The 12256-nt window shown below is 42.5% G+C and overlaps 1 protein-coding gene and 1 long non-coding RNA gene across 9 annotated transcripts in view; both read left to right on the top strand.

The window, feature by feature from the left end:
- Nucleotides 1–12256, top strand: part of robo1 (roundabout, axon guidance receptor, homolog 1 (Drosophila)) — a 197030-nt gene that overhangs the window by 139458 nt on the left and 45316 nt on the right. The window lies entirely within an intron of this gene.
- LOC120737219 overlaps nt 1–12256 on the top strand; it is a 64920-nt gene that overhangs the window by 50347 nt on the left and 2317 nt on the right. The window contains exon 1 of the long non-coding RNA XR_005696699.1: nt 1–12256. This exon is cut by the window's left edge and continues 50347 nt beyond it. This is a non-coding gene — a long non-coding RNA (uncharacterized LOC120737219).

Below are 12256 nucleotides of genomic sequence, written 5' to 3'. Positions count from 1 at the left end.
ATCGGTTTTCTCTAGACTATACCGATCTTTTAAATCTTGGAAACTCATCAAATGGCCATCTTTCATTACTGTACAAATCGCTGTTATTCCTTTTTGTTCCCACTTCCTGAATCCTGAGTCGTGAGCGGCGTCCAAATTTGAATTAAAAAAAATCCCCTCCCCCCCACCCCAATGATTTTGCACGAAACACCCACCACCAGCCACGGACAACTAATAAGGTTTTGTCTAAATATGAGTAAAAAAAAATCTAAAAATTCTGACCTTTAGCCCAAGCACTCTCTTACCCTCAAACGTTATATGGTAGTTTTGAGATTTAATGGTTTTAATTAGTGATATCAGCAGCACGCTTTGATGGTGGACCATTAACGGGAAATGTGCTTCATCTTTTTATGCAGAATTGTATGGATAGAAAATAGGATACGAGACAAAGAGCCCCGGTGAGATCATAACTCATCACTGTGCATACAGACATACAGTATGGCCTTATCTGTCACCACGGAGGGAAGGTGCTGTCATGTGACTGGTTCACTCCCCAGAGACTCCTACTGTATCATGCTTAAGCAAGCACAGTAAACCACTGTGATGTACAGCAAGAGGGTTACTTCTAGGGCCTCGTGCTCATGGTGTGTAGTTAAGGAGGTATGGTAAAATAGATGGTGACAGATGGAGGGTCAGACACTGGGATTGCAAGGACAACACTGGCTGGGTTTTTAGCCACATGATGACAGAGCTGACACTGGAACATCGTCTGGCGTGCTCGAGATGTCTCTGTTTACTAGTCGGGGTTTCCACTCACTTAACTTTGTTGTAGATCTGTCAAAGGGTGAGGTGTCCACTTTAACACCAGTCATTCACAATGCGGTGTTCTCATGTTTTCCAGACTCTGCTCCATTTTTCTTCTGTCATCGTCACTCCGCAGTTACGCTAGTCATTTCAGTATACGGGGATTGAGAGAGATGAACAAATGAGACAAAAACTGACACATATACAAAAGTTAAAAAGAGCGGCAGAGATGAAAAGCAGAGAGAGCTATGCAATAAGGATGGCAGCAGCTAGATAGAGGGGAAATATATTGCCAGTAGTTGCCTCTGAATAATTCATAGGTTCTTCACAATTGAAAAACTGACTGCTTTTTATGATGTCATATTTCACAGCTAGTTTATACTCAGGATGCCCGTAAAAGCCCAGAGACTGAAGGTAGATATTGGAGATGTAGCTGTGATACTCTGATACGGGGTGTGTGTGTGTGTGTGTGTGTGTGTGTGTGTGTGTGTGTGTGTGTGTGTGTGTGTGGTATTTTCCCTCTCCAACCCAAACATACTAACTCTCAGTTCATCTTCCATTAATTAGTCTCTACCCAATGTGTGTATTTACACTGTCTCTGTTTTGATACCTGAACCTTTGCAAATTAACTGTGCAATAAAAATTTGAGTAAGCCGACCTTGGTGTTCAGAGATCTTAGTGTTTTTGACTTTTTGTGTGTGCTCCGTGTGAACGCGTTCTCTCATGTCTCAGTAGCTGGTCAACCAAACACTTCAACATCCCTAAAAGCTCCAGTTGACTTGTCTCAAAGCCATTTCTCATGACAAAGAATGCGCACTGAAACCACTGAGTGATTTGTGTGATAAAAGAGGGTCTTGGGTATTGAACTAGAATCCATCTCCACTTCAAAGACTCCCAGTATCCATAGAAGCATTTGCTATTCTCTGTTGTGCAGGTGTGCTGCCTCCCACAGGCTCTGAACGCCACGGCGCTCTACAGAGATGCTATCTCTCCCAGATACAGACAACATGGTGGGGACTCAAACAATAGAAGGCATGTGGTCTCTGGTACTGCAGGAGGGTTGTGTGTTTGCAATCACTTCAAAAATTGCAGACAGATCCAGTTGTTTGCAAGGGAATGTAATGTTTTGTTTTTAGCTAAGTTAAAATATGTGCAGTGTTTAGCTGAGTTTTTCTCCCAGCATAATGTGACCCAGGTTTGCTTGTTTCATCCCACATTTCAAAAAGATGCAAATTACAGGGAAGGAAGACTCCCAATTTGCTTTTGCAGCTCTGGCTGTGCTGTATCAGGATCAAACTGCACAGTATTTTGTGCTGTTGAACACCAGATGTGTAATATCATCTTTCTCATCGTGTTTTTTGTAGTTGATCTGAAACTAGGTGCTAGGGGGCCATACTTCTTTTGAGTCACCGTGTTTCAAAGGAAGCTCCAATTGGCCAGTGTCATAAAACGTCACATGTTAACTTTTCTTGTTGGGACAGAATCATAATGTCACCCAGATGCTGCTTGTTGTAGCAACGTAACACCAATATACCAAGATAAAAGTAACCGTCAAGCTTTGTCAGGCTGATATTGTATTTTCCAATTCCAGTGTTGCATATTGCATTTGAGCTGCACTATGCCAAAATCCCTGTGCTCAAGAAAAATAGTGAAGGAATGTTTTATTGATGTCACCCTTATGGCTTCTGCCTCCAGGCTGGTCTAACCCACATAATATGAACTCTGAATTATTTTGCTTTTCTCCACAACAAACTGCCCTCATCTGGCGCTCCAGAGGGCAACAAGCCCTTTCACATCCTGACTCCGATTTTTTTTCTTTCTTTTTTTTTCCCTTTTTTTTTTTTTTTGCACAATGTAGCTTTTTAGTAGTACGGTCTCTTATCAAAGATTTGTTGGCATTTTTTGTACCTGGTAGAAACCAAACATGGATTTATTCTGTGATTACCTCCGCGGGGAGGCGGCGGCAGTATTTTGTGAGGCATGTTAGATGTTAGGTCTTATCTCAGGAGAGCTGGGAGGAATGGAGGTAGTTTATCTGCTCGCTGAGTCTTTACCTCTGCAAATGAGATTGTTAGTTTGTTGGAGAGATGCTGAGGGAGCGGATGATGGTTGTGGGGGCTTCTTGTCTTGCTTGTTGATTTCACAATCACATGCTCTGTTTTGCCAAGGGACAGTTTCAGAGTTTTCATGTTTTACACCGCAGCTCCACTGCTCTATTAGTACACTGAAGCAGTTGGGTTAGCAAGTGCTAATGAGTTGTATTACTGACCACGCAACCTGACCGCTTTGAACACAACGTTGTGTTGTGTACACGTGGCTTCTGACCTCAAATGCGCTCCTCATCTAGCAGCCGGCAATACACAGTTTGCCACCATGCTGAATGTCTTTTAGTTATATTTCACCTATAGCAGAGTGTTTATTCCCCTCTTAAATAATCCAGACTGCCAAGATTTAAATGTTCACACGAACTCTTATTTCACCAGTTCTTGCCTCTCACAGACTCATTTGTACAACACACCCCAGTTAGTGCTTTAGCTACCCAGCTCATGGATCTTTGCTTCTCCCTTTTGGCAGAAAATTCAAACATCTGCTACCCCCCCCCCCCCCCCAAACACTCCTCTGCCTTTCTGCCTTCCATTCCCTTATCCTTCTTATCGGCCGACCAGTTCTTTCTCCTTCATTTCTTAAATTTCCTTTCCTCTTGCTCATTGCCCCTCCTCTGCACCAGATGGGCTCCTCTCTTGCTTTCAGGATAATTTGTCTATGATGCATGGGGGCTTTGGGCTGACCACATGCCTTTGGATGTTGGGAATGGCATCCGTGTTGAGTAGGATTTTTTTTTTTTTTTTTTTAATGAAAGAGGTGAAAGAGAGGTTGCACTTCTGTTGTCTGTCAGCAAAATAGTTCAGAAGATGAGGAAAGAGAAGAAAGGCTCTCAGTGTTTCAAATTAAAGGAATAAATAAAATACTCTTAAATGATTAATAAAGACAGAAAGTCAAAGAAACAATTTAGAAAACAAAAAGAAAAATGACAAAAACAACAACAGAAAGAAGAACCAGCAGGATAAGCTGCCCTTATTAAAAGACAATTGAAACGTCCCTGATCTTTAATAAGTCCATTACATTGTACAGTTGATGGGTTTTACACCATCCTTGTCACTGCTTTTCTTCTTCCCAAAAGGATTAACTGCCAGAGGAAATTTCTTTAGTGTGATTAGATGTTCATAGATGAATTTTTCACGTCTGTGTTTTGAAGACTCATCTCCAACTGTATTGCAAAGAAAGCCTGCAGGGAATGGGGCTCAAAAGATATGAGACCAGTATTTAGTATTATCCTTTGCTGTCACCCAATGAGGCCAGGATATGTCTATCATCTCTGAGCAATTGTCCCTCTTATATTTTCTATTTCGAGAATTTCCAATTACGAATCACTTAATAGCTTTATCGCACGTGGTTTTATAACTTTGTGTCACATCACGTAGGTGTAACAATTTTACAGGACAAACATGATGTTAAACCATGTGATTTTAATAGACACTTATTGTTTTCTTTAATCAGATATGTTTTTCTTGAAAATTATATTTAAGAAAAAGTCAAACAAATCTTCTTTATGAAAAATGAGCTTCACGACAGCATTGTCTGTGATAAAAAGATGAAGATGACTAACTCTGAATGACTTCAGTTAAAATATAATTAACAAAATCAAACTCCCCACATAAAATTTGTTTAGGTGGAAAACACTGCGACACTCAGCTTTGTTCTAGTCTCAGGGTACCAAGCTTGAAAATTCAGTGTATGCAAAAGGCATGCATTACCACAGAGGTGGAAAAGATTCTGCTCCCACCTCTATAAATCTACTGTAAGGCTACTGCGCCAACTCTGTGAGTGCAGTAGCCTTAAATTTCCACTTCTACGGGGCTTGGCTTTGTACCCTGGGGAGGCTATCATAAATCAGCTCAGTAGGATGTTTCAGGCATGTTAACAGTAGCAAAGTATCCCATAAAACAAAGAAGAAAAACTATGACAAAACATTTCTTTTGTCTGCACGCTCAATCCTGTGAAAATTGAAATTTGGAAAATGGGGGACTTATCAGTCTTGAAACCTTACACACTGTCAATTTCACAGAGATCAGGTTAATTTCTGGCACATTTACAAAACCTTCTCTTTGGTATCAGCAAAGCTCGATATTGCATGTTGGACAAGTTGACAAGCGTAGTGAAAAGCTATAGCGCCAAAGTATCTGGGAGCGATCACATAGGAGTACGCACTTAGTAGGCAAGTGCTAAAGATGAAATTTCAACTCTCTGTTTCTGTTTGGCACACCGTATCTGACAGCATTCCCTCATTCCATTCCTTTCGGCAACACTTCCCACTGTAACAGATCTCCTCTTAGATATGATGTGGACATCTTTTCATCTTCTCAGAGTCCATCTGGGAAAGTTTAGGGTCCATGTGGAAACCATTGAAATGGGGACGGCAACTGATCAGAGAAAGATGTGCCCCTCTGGAGCTGCAGCACATGTTTGGATACCAGTACCCTCATTTGCTTTGTCTCACCCTCTTTAACATTCCTGTGCCCTATATCTCTATCCCCTTACCCCCGCTTCCCAACTTTTACTTGACCTCTACAAGCTCTTCCTGTCTTTGTTGCTCTTCCTTTCCTCTTTTCCCATCTCCTCTGTGCCTGGTAAAGTGATTGGTGAGGGAACGGGATAGTGGAAATGAAAGTGGCCATGACGAAAGGCTAAGAGATCTGCTGTAACATTACATTGGACTCCCTAGCGTTTTTTTTTTTTTCTTTCACCATTTTCCTCAGCGCCTGTTTCCCTCGACGCAGCCACTATCACATTACTCCTCCCCAGTCACCTCTGCAACACCAACTGATGTAATTCCAGTTTATAGTTCAGACCGACCAAGACACTGCAACAACCGCTCACTCCTACTGTTTCCTAAACCTCCAACAAATTAGACTTTCATTGGAAACTAAGGGTATTAGGCTAAGATTTCCATTACACCAATTTAAGATGAAAGGCTGAATTCTAACTTTTCAGCTTTGAATTAGTGTGTTTGACATATGCTACAAAGGCACCGGTGAAGTTGTGTGTATGCTGGATCTCATTAAGCATGCATTAATAAGGAGTAGTCCAAACAGACTGGCAGCAAAGTGAGTCAGGAGAACTAAAACCCAAGCAAACACACCTACCTGCACATGAGCACTCATATAAACACACTAGATGCTTCAGTATATAAGACAATGGGAGGTTCAGCCAACGTATGGTGAGCAGGAGCTGTTTAATATTTGTGATTTCCATTAACACTCACATGAAGCATAGCCAGAATCTCAGTCACTGTAAACATCACATCCCTCTTTTAACATCAGGATCTCATTCCCCTCACCACGGTGCTGTTTGCACAGCACTGCTATAGAATACCTCTGCTCCGTGTCCATTAGTCTCTGCTGTTATAGCTGATATAGCTTTGTTTTGGGAAGATGGGCAAGAGATTGGAACGAGCATGATTATCTGGTTGTGAGATCTCAGGATAATAGAGAAGTGAAAAGATTTGCAGCAGATGTTTGTGTTTTAAAATCTCTGACAGGGTCACAAAGGGTCAGATGGCACTCTACGGGAAAGCATGCTGTGTTTATGGATGTAATTTCTCTGATGTGTGCTAGCTGCAGTGGACAGCCTGATCTTACAGTACCTCTTTGAGCCCAGGATCATGAGTTTTCCACCCTGTGCAAATAAGCCCGTGTCATTGCACGCCACATCAAATCAGGATTATTTGTGATGACCGTGCTGTCCTGATTGGTAGTAATTAGTTTATGCGTAACTGTATTTTCCCTCTCGTTTTGACGCGCACGGTACACAGATGAACACGTAAACAAATGCACGTGTAAAAACAGACAAGCACACGGATCTCTGTTCTGCAGCAGGAAGGAAAACAAGTTGCCTCACATCCCCTTTCTCACCACTCATGCTCAAGGGTCTCATGGCTGGTCTTGGTCCTACACTGCTTCTTTGTCATCACAGAGATGAGGAGGGGTCAGGTTTGGAGGAGAGGCTGAGGAGGTCCTGCTCCTTGGGGGATGGGGCTCCAAGTGCCAGGAATGTTAATTGGGAAGATTGTTTTAATAAGGTTCTCATCTTTGCAGATGCTGGGAGAGGGTTAGCTGCTGGGGCCACACAGACAGGAGGGCAGCTCACAGCGCGATATTGTCAGAAAACATAACTGACACAATGTGAACTAAGCCGTGTTAGACACATAGTGGGATTTAGGCACTTGTGGATAGAGATATTCCATGGCTCTTGGCATGTTTACGCCTGCTTTTCTCGAAGTAAAGGGATTTACTATAATGAGCATTCTGTGGTGACAAATGTGTGATCTGCATATCCTCACCAGTTGTGTGTTGTGTAAAATCCTATTACACTGTGAAGACTCAGACTAGCACAGTCTAGCTTGAGCACAGGGTGAGAAGAAAGAACAGCAGCGAGTGAAACTATAAACGCAACGAGAGGGAGAAAAGAGTTCATAAAGGATCAGGTTCACCCAAGCAGCAAAATAACACATTTTCTCACTTACTTCAAGTAGTATCTCATTGTGCGTATATGTGGTTTGAGGTTTTGAGATCCATCTTTGAGATTTCTGCCTCTACCCGTGAGTACAAAGTAACCGAATTTTGTTTTTTGGTGCTCACAGTGCTGAAGAATTACATTTAAAAAATGTAAAAGCTTAATGTCTTTTCAATGTCTTTTCCATAATAATAAATAATAATAAATCTAGAGAATTCTTTTAGGATCTACATTATGCAGTTTTAATAGAAAGCATTTGGAAGCCACAGTAAGACTTCAATTCAGAGAAATGACAAGCAGGGCTGCAATATGTCTCTCTGTTGTGTTTGAGAGGGAGAAAGAGCCAAAGAATGAGCGAGCACACAGTACAGGTGTACCTGCTTGTGTGGACGATAGTGTTACACCTGTTCTTTTTTTTTTATCTGTGTGCAGAGAGCTGCAGGCTCGGGGCTATACAGTGAGTGGTGAGAGTTAAGTTACACCAGCTCTCAGTTCCTCGTCTTCCTCTGGATGCAAAGCTCCACCTATAGACACGATTATGAGTAGTAGAAGTTTTACTCAGATGACGTACATTTAAAAGTAGAGCACAGTCCAGTGAGGCTGGACAAATCCCGAACCCACTAGTTAGGTGTGCACAGAGTTGCTGTAGTGGTAATTAAGTGATCTATTGTCAAAAGTGAAGGTAAATCACTGCTCATAAAGTGTATTCATTTACTTGTTTCTCCCATCTTTCTCCCTCATTATTGTTTTAGTGCATAGTGAAACTTCTAAACCAGCAAGAGTGGAAAAAGTATGAATTCCACTAGAAGCAGCATAATGCTTTGGAAAAGTGTTTTGGATTTCTTTTAAGCTTGACCGGTACTGATACTGATTTGAGTGCATTTAATACCCACAATATCTGATGCAGTTTCCACAACAGGTAACAGGCTCTCCCTGAGAATCCAAACAGCCTTGATTACTTTCATATGTAGACAGTGAGTGATCTGTCAGCTCACAAATCCACAAGGAGCTTGTCAATGTTTTTCAGTCATTAAATGAAAATGCGATAATCCTACACAGATGTTTATTGCACAGCTTGCATTGTGGCAGTGGGTGTTCTTATCTGGATTTTATTGGATTTGTATTTTTTTTTCCTTTTTCACAACTTTTTTGGACCGAAAGAGTTGTTCTCGAGTTTTCTTTTCTTTTTTTTCCTCTGACATTCCTGGCTTTGCTGCCCCGGCACTTGAAACACTCTTTATTTTGGTCCAACTCGTGTTCACCCAGCACTCCAATCAAACAGGCACTGTTTATTGAACTATGAGGTGCCAAGTCACTCACTCACTCAGTCACTCACATAAACCTGCTTCCCCGCTGCCCTCTGTGCCTTTTGCCATGTTCGCCAAACGCCATCTCGCTCTCCAAGCCTGACGAGAAGACTTATGACCATTTAAACAAACACAGGCACTCAATGGCCTCTCTGTCTGTGCGGCTGTGGGGCAGAATTTCCTTTATGTGGTGCATGTGTGCGCGCCTGTGTGTGAGCACATGTTTGTGTTCTTTATGTACGGACATAATTACTGTTGGATACTGCTGCACATGAGGCCTACATGTGCGTGTTAAAGTGTGTAGAGGGTGAGGCGCCGAGATTGAACCCTCTGCATTGGCAGCTTCGCTGGGCCAGAGCAAGCTCGGACAAGCCCTCTGGTGTGTCACCTAAGGGTTCGCAAAGCCATCTGCCCTGCCTGCCAGTGTCAGTTACTGAAATCACTTGGCCTAGTGTAATAAAAATGCCTTTATCCAACACGCGCAAACACATCGGCTAAGCTGGCATATTTCCCTACATGGCTTGGTTTGTATTTATGTGTCTGTGTGTCACCCTCAACAAACCAGTTGTTGAGAAATCTTCCAGTAATGTTAAACCGCAGTGATTCCTCCTTTGTATCTTGATACCCAAGACAAGTAAGACAAGCTGTGAATACATGTTGAGGGCTGTGCCTGAGTTTTCTTTGTTTACAAAAGGACTCCTACTCCTACTTTATTGTTCAAGCTAGTTCTGTTTGTAGGAGTAATCGGGACATCCTGTCTCTGCTCCGTGACATGACATCACATTCTGTAGGATGACCTCATGATGTTCGGGGCGTGCAGGTGCAAACCCTAAAGGCCAGTGGGGTAATAGTCCTTCTGCTCTTGTTGACATATTTACGGGTGTGCACGAGATATCTTACGGTCAACCATGCACATAGGCTGTCAAGCATTTTTACTGACGTGACTCTGCAGATGTGACCTCATACTGAATGTCACGGTTGTCTGGGGAGTTTTGATTGGTTTCTATGTGATTTATAAACCCAGAATTTAAATATAAATGTGAAAGCTATGAATCAATTCTTTAAAGAACAAAACATTTGCAAGTGGAAAATCTGTGATGGCTTCACGATGATGTCAGCTCTTTTTTTCAGCTGCCCGGTTTGTCAGTTTTTATCTCTGTATTTGGATATATATTCATGAGTTGGAAGTTTGTATCTGCAATCATCTGTCCTAGACAGCATTATCTGCCTGCTGTTGGACAGACGGATAAGACTTTCTGCACAGTAGGCAAGAGGAAATAAGCTCAGAGCAGAAGAACGCCAGTCAGATCCAGAAAGAGAGGCGCGTCTGCTGTGTCCAGTCTCTACTCTCTGGTGGTGGGGTCAGAGGGGAGCAAAGAAACAAGAAGGAGGCGGGAGGCAGTGATTCTCCAGAGTGCACCAGGAGTCCTGTTTATATCTTCACACCCACCAGCAAAAAAACAGATTTCTACAGTGCAAGCAGAGACACACAGTATGCACGCCTCTGGCAAATTATCCACCTGCAACAGCCTTTGCAGTGGAGTGCCATGGGTTAACACACCATTGCTATAAGCCTGTCTTTGATATAAGCCGCTCAATGTGTGTGAGCCGAAAGAGAGGTAAGATAAGGGGGTCAAATGCTGAGAGGGGGGAGAGAAATTTAAAGACAAAGTTGGAGATGCATTGAGTGAGCGAATGAGCGCTGTCTGTATCGCAGGACAGTGCTGGAGGCAAGGTGAAGAGCATCAGTACGGAAGCATACAACAGAGCCACACTGTGATTAGGCCAGGTTTGTGCTTATGGCGTAAACAACACTCATGATGGGGCAGAGGATTTATGTTGAATAGTCAGTAGAAATGGACTGGAGGGGAGCTCATCCACTGTAAGCTTTAGTTTAATGCACATAAATCCGTTATTTGACCAGAAAAGGAGAGATTTAGTGGATGTTTTCTTTCTTTGTAAACTATTATTCAATATTTCCATTTTTTTTAAACATTTCTTATGTACATATTTTGCGTGTACAAAGACTTTAACATCTCAATCATGTTGAATCATAGAGACACTTTAATAGTAAATACTCCTGCAGCGCAAAATAAAAAAACCCCAATGCATTTCTGCTACAGCTGAGGATTTAAGCAGTCACCTATAACCAGGAACATCTGGGGCTGCTTAGCCATTTGATATTTTTCTTGGTGTTCGCTGCGCTGCACATTCATCTCTGTCTAATATCCTCAGGTAGTATTTGATGATATTTGGCCCCTGATAGCCCGACAATGTTGCCGCTTGTGAACTTGAACTACCTTGAGGGAACCAGGATGGATAAAAAGGAAGCGGTCTTGCATTATACATTGAGCAGAGTCTCTTCTTCCTTTTGTTTCTACTTTTCTTCTTCCTCTCATTAATTCACTTTCTCCTCTCCTGTCCTTCCCGCTGCTTCCGTTGTGGAGATAGCCATGTCCATTCTGTTTTGAGGAAAAAGCCAAAGCCAAAGGCGAGACCCACGCTGTGCTGTGTGTCTCTGTGGGATTGAGTGCGGGTGCCTTCTGATAAACCTTTAATTCCCTGGTGGGTCTGTTTTTTTGTATCCCTCTAAAGATTTGTGAAGAGCTTGTTTTACTTGGTTTAATTTCCTCAGAACAAAGCTCATCTGATCTTCCCACCCAGACTGGTGTGTGGCATTAAGTCTTCATTTTCATTAATGTTGGAGGGCAGCACGGGAATCTCATTTTAATTTGACATTTAAACATCTGTTTTCAATTTCCTGAAGAAAAGAGTGTGTGTTTATGTGTGTGAATGAGCGTGTGTGTGTGTGTGTGTGCACGCATTTGTGTGGGTGGACAGGGGATAGCTTATGGGGGTGATGAACCTGTTAGTTTTCAGAACTGAGAGCAGCCATCTCAGCTGACCTTTAAAGGAGGGTTTGAATGCAAGAAATGATGGCAGCTAATTGCATTAGCTTCAACACAGCTCCAATTTGCTACTGTGGACCTGGAGACAGCTTTATTATACAGTACAATATAGCCCAACAGATGTTTGCCACTACAAGCTAAGACTCTGCTTTGATGAATGATTTTTTCCCCCCCTTTTTATGCATAGTCAGCTATTTGTCTTGCAGCAAGCCATGTCAGCCAGGTGAGGTAAAACATGTTTTGTTCTTCCACTCCTGAAAAGAGGAAATGCAGGGCAGAATGCATCCCTTTACCTTGACAAAGCGTATTGATATCTGTCCAGGTCCGGATATCCACTCTGTTCCATCCCATCATCAGCATATTTGTGCAAATCCAGGACGGACAAAGAGGCGTCTTCATGCTGGGACCTGTGACTTTGGCTCATTTCCACATATTAAGCTACAAACTGAAAATCTCTCTGTACACGCATACACTCCTCTCCTCTCTCTCTCTCTCTCACACTCACACACACACACACACACACACACACACACACACACCGAGTTTGGCCCCTCTGTTAATAGCCCAGGAAATATTATCTGCAAGGGGACAGCTGCAGGCTCACTAGAGAGACAGAATGGTAGAGTAGGCTCATTATCCCAAACACAGATACAGACTGCACCGCACACACTTACAGGACAGCAC

The sequence above is a fragment of the Simochromis diagramma genome, unplaced genomic scaffold (assembly GCF_900408965.1).
Source record: "Simochromis diagramma unplaced genomic scaffold, fSimDia1.1 OVJJ01000463.1, whole genome shotgun sequence".
In the NCBI taxonomy this organism is placed as follows: Eukaryota; Metazoa; Chordata; class Actinopteri; order Cichliformes; family Cichlidae; genus Simochromis; species Simochromis diagramma.
Note: the sequence above shows the minus strand (reverse complement) of the source record. Positions and strands in the feature narration are given on the sequence as shown.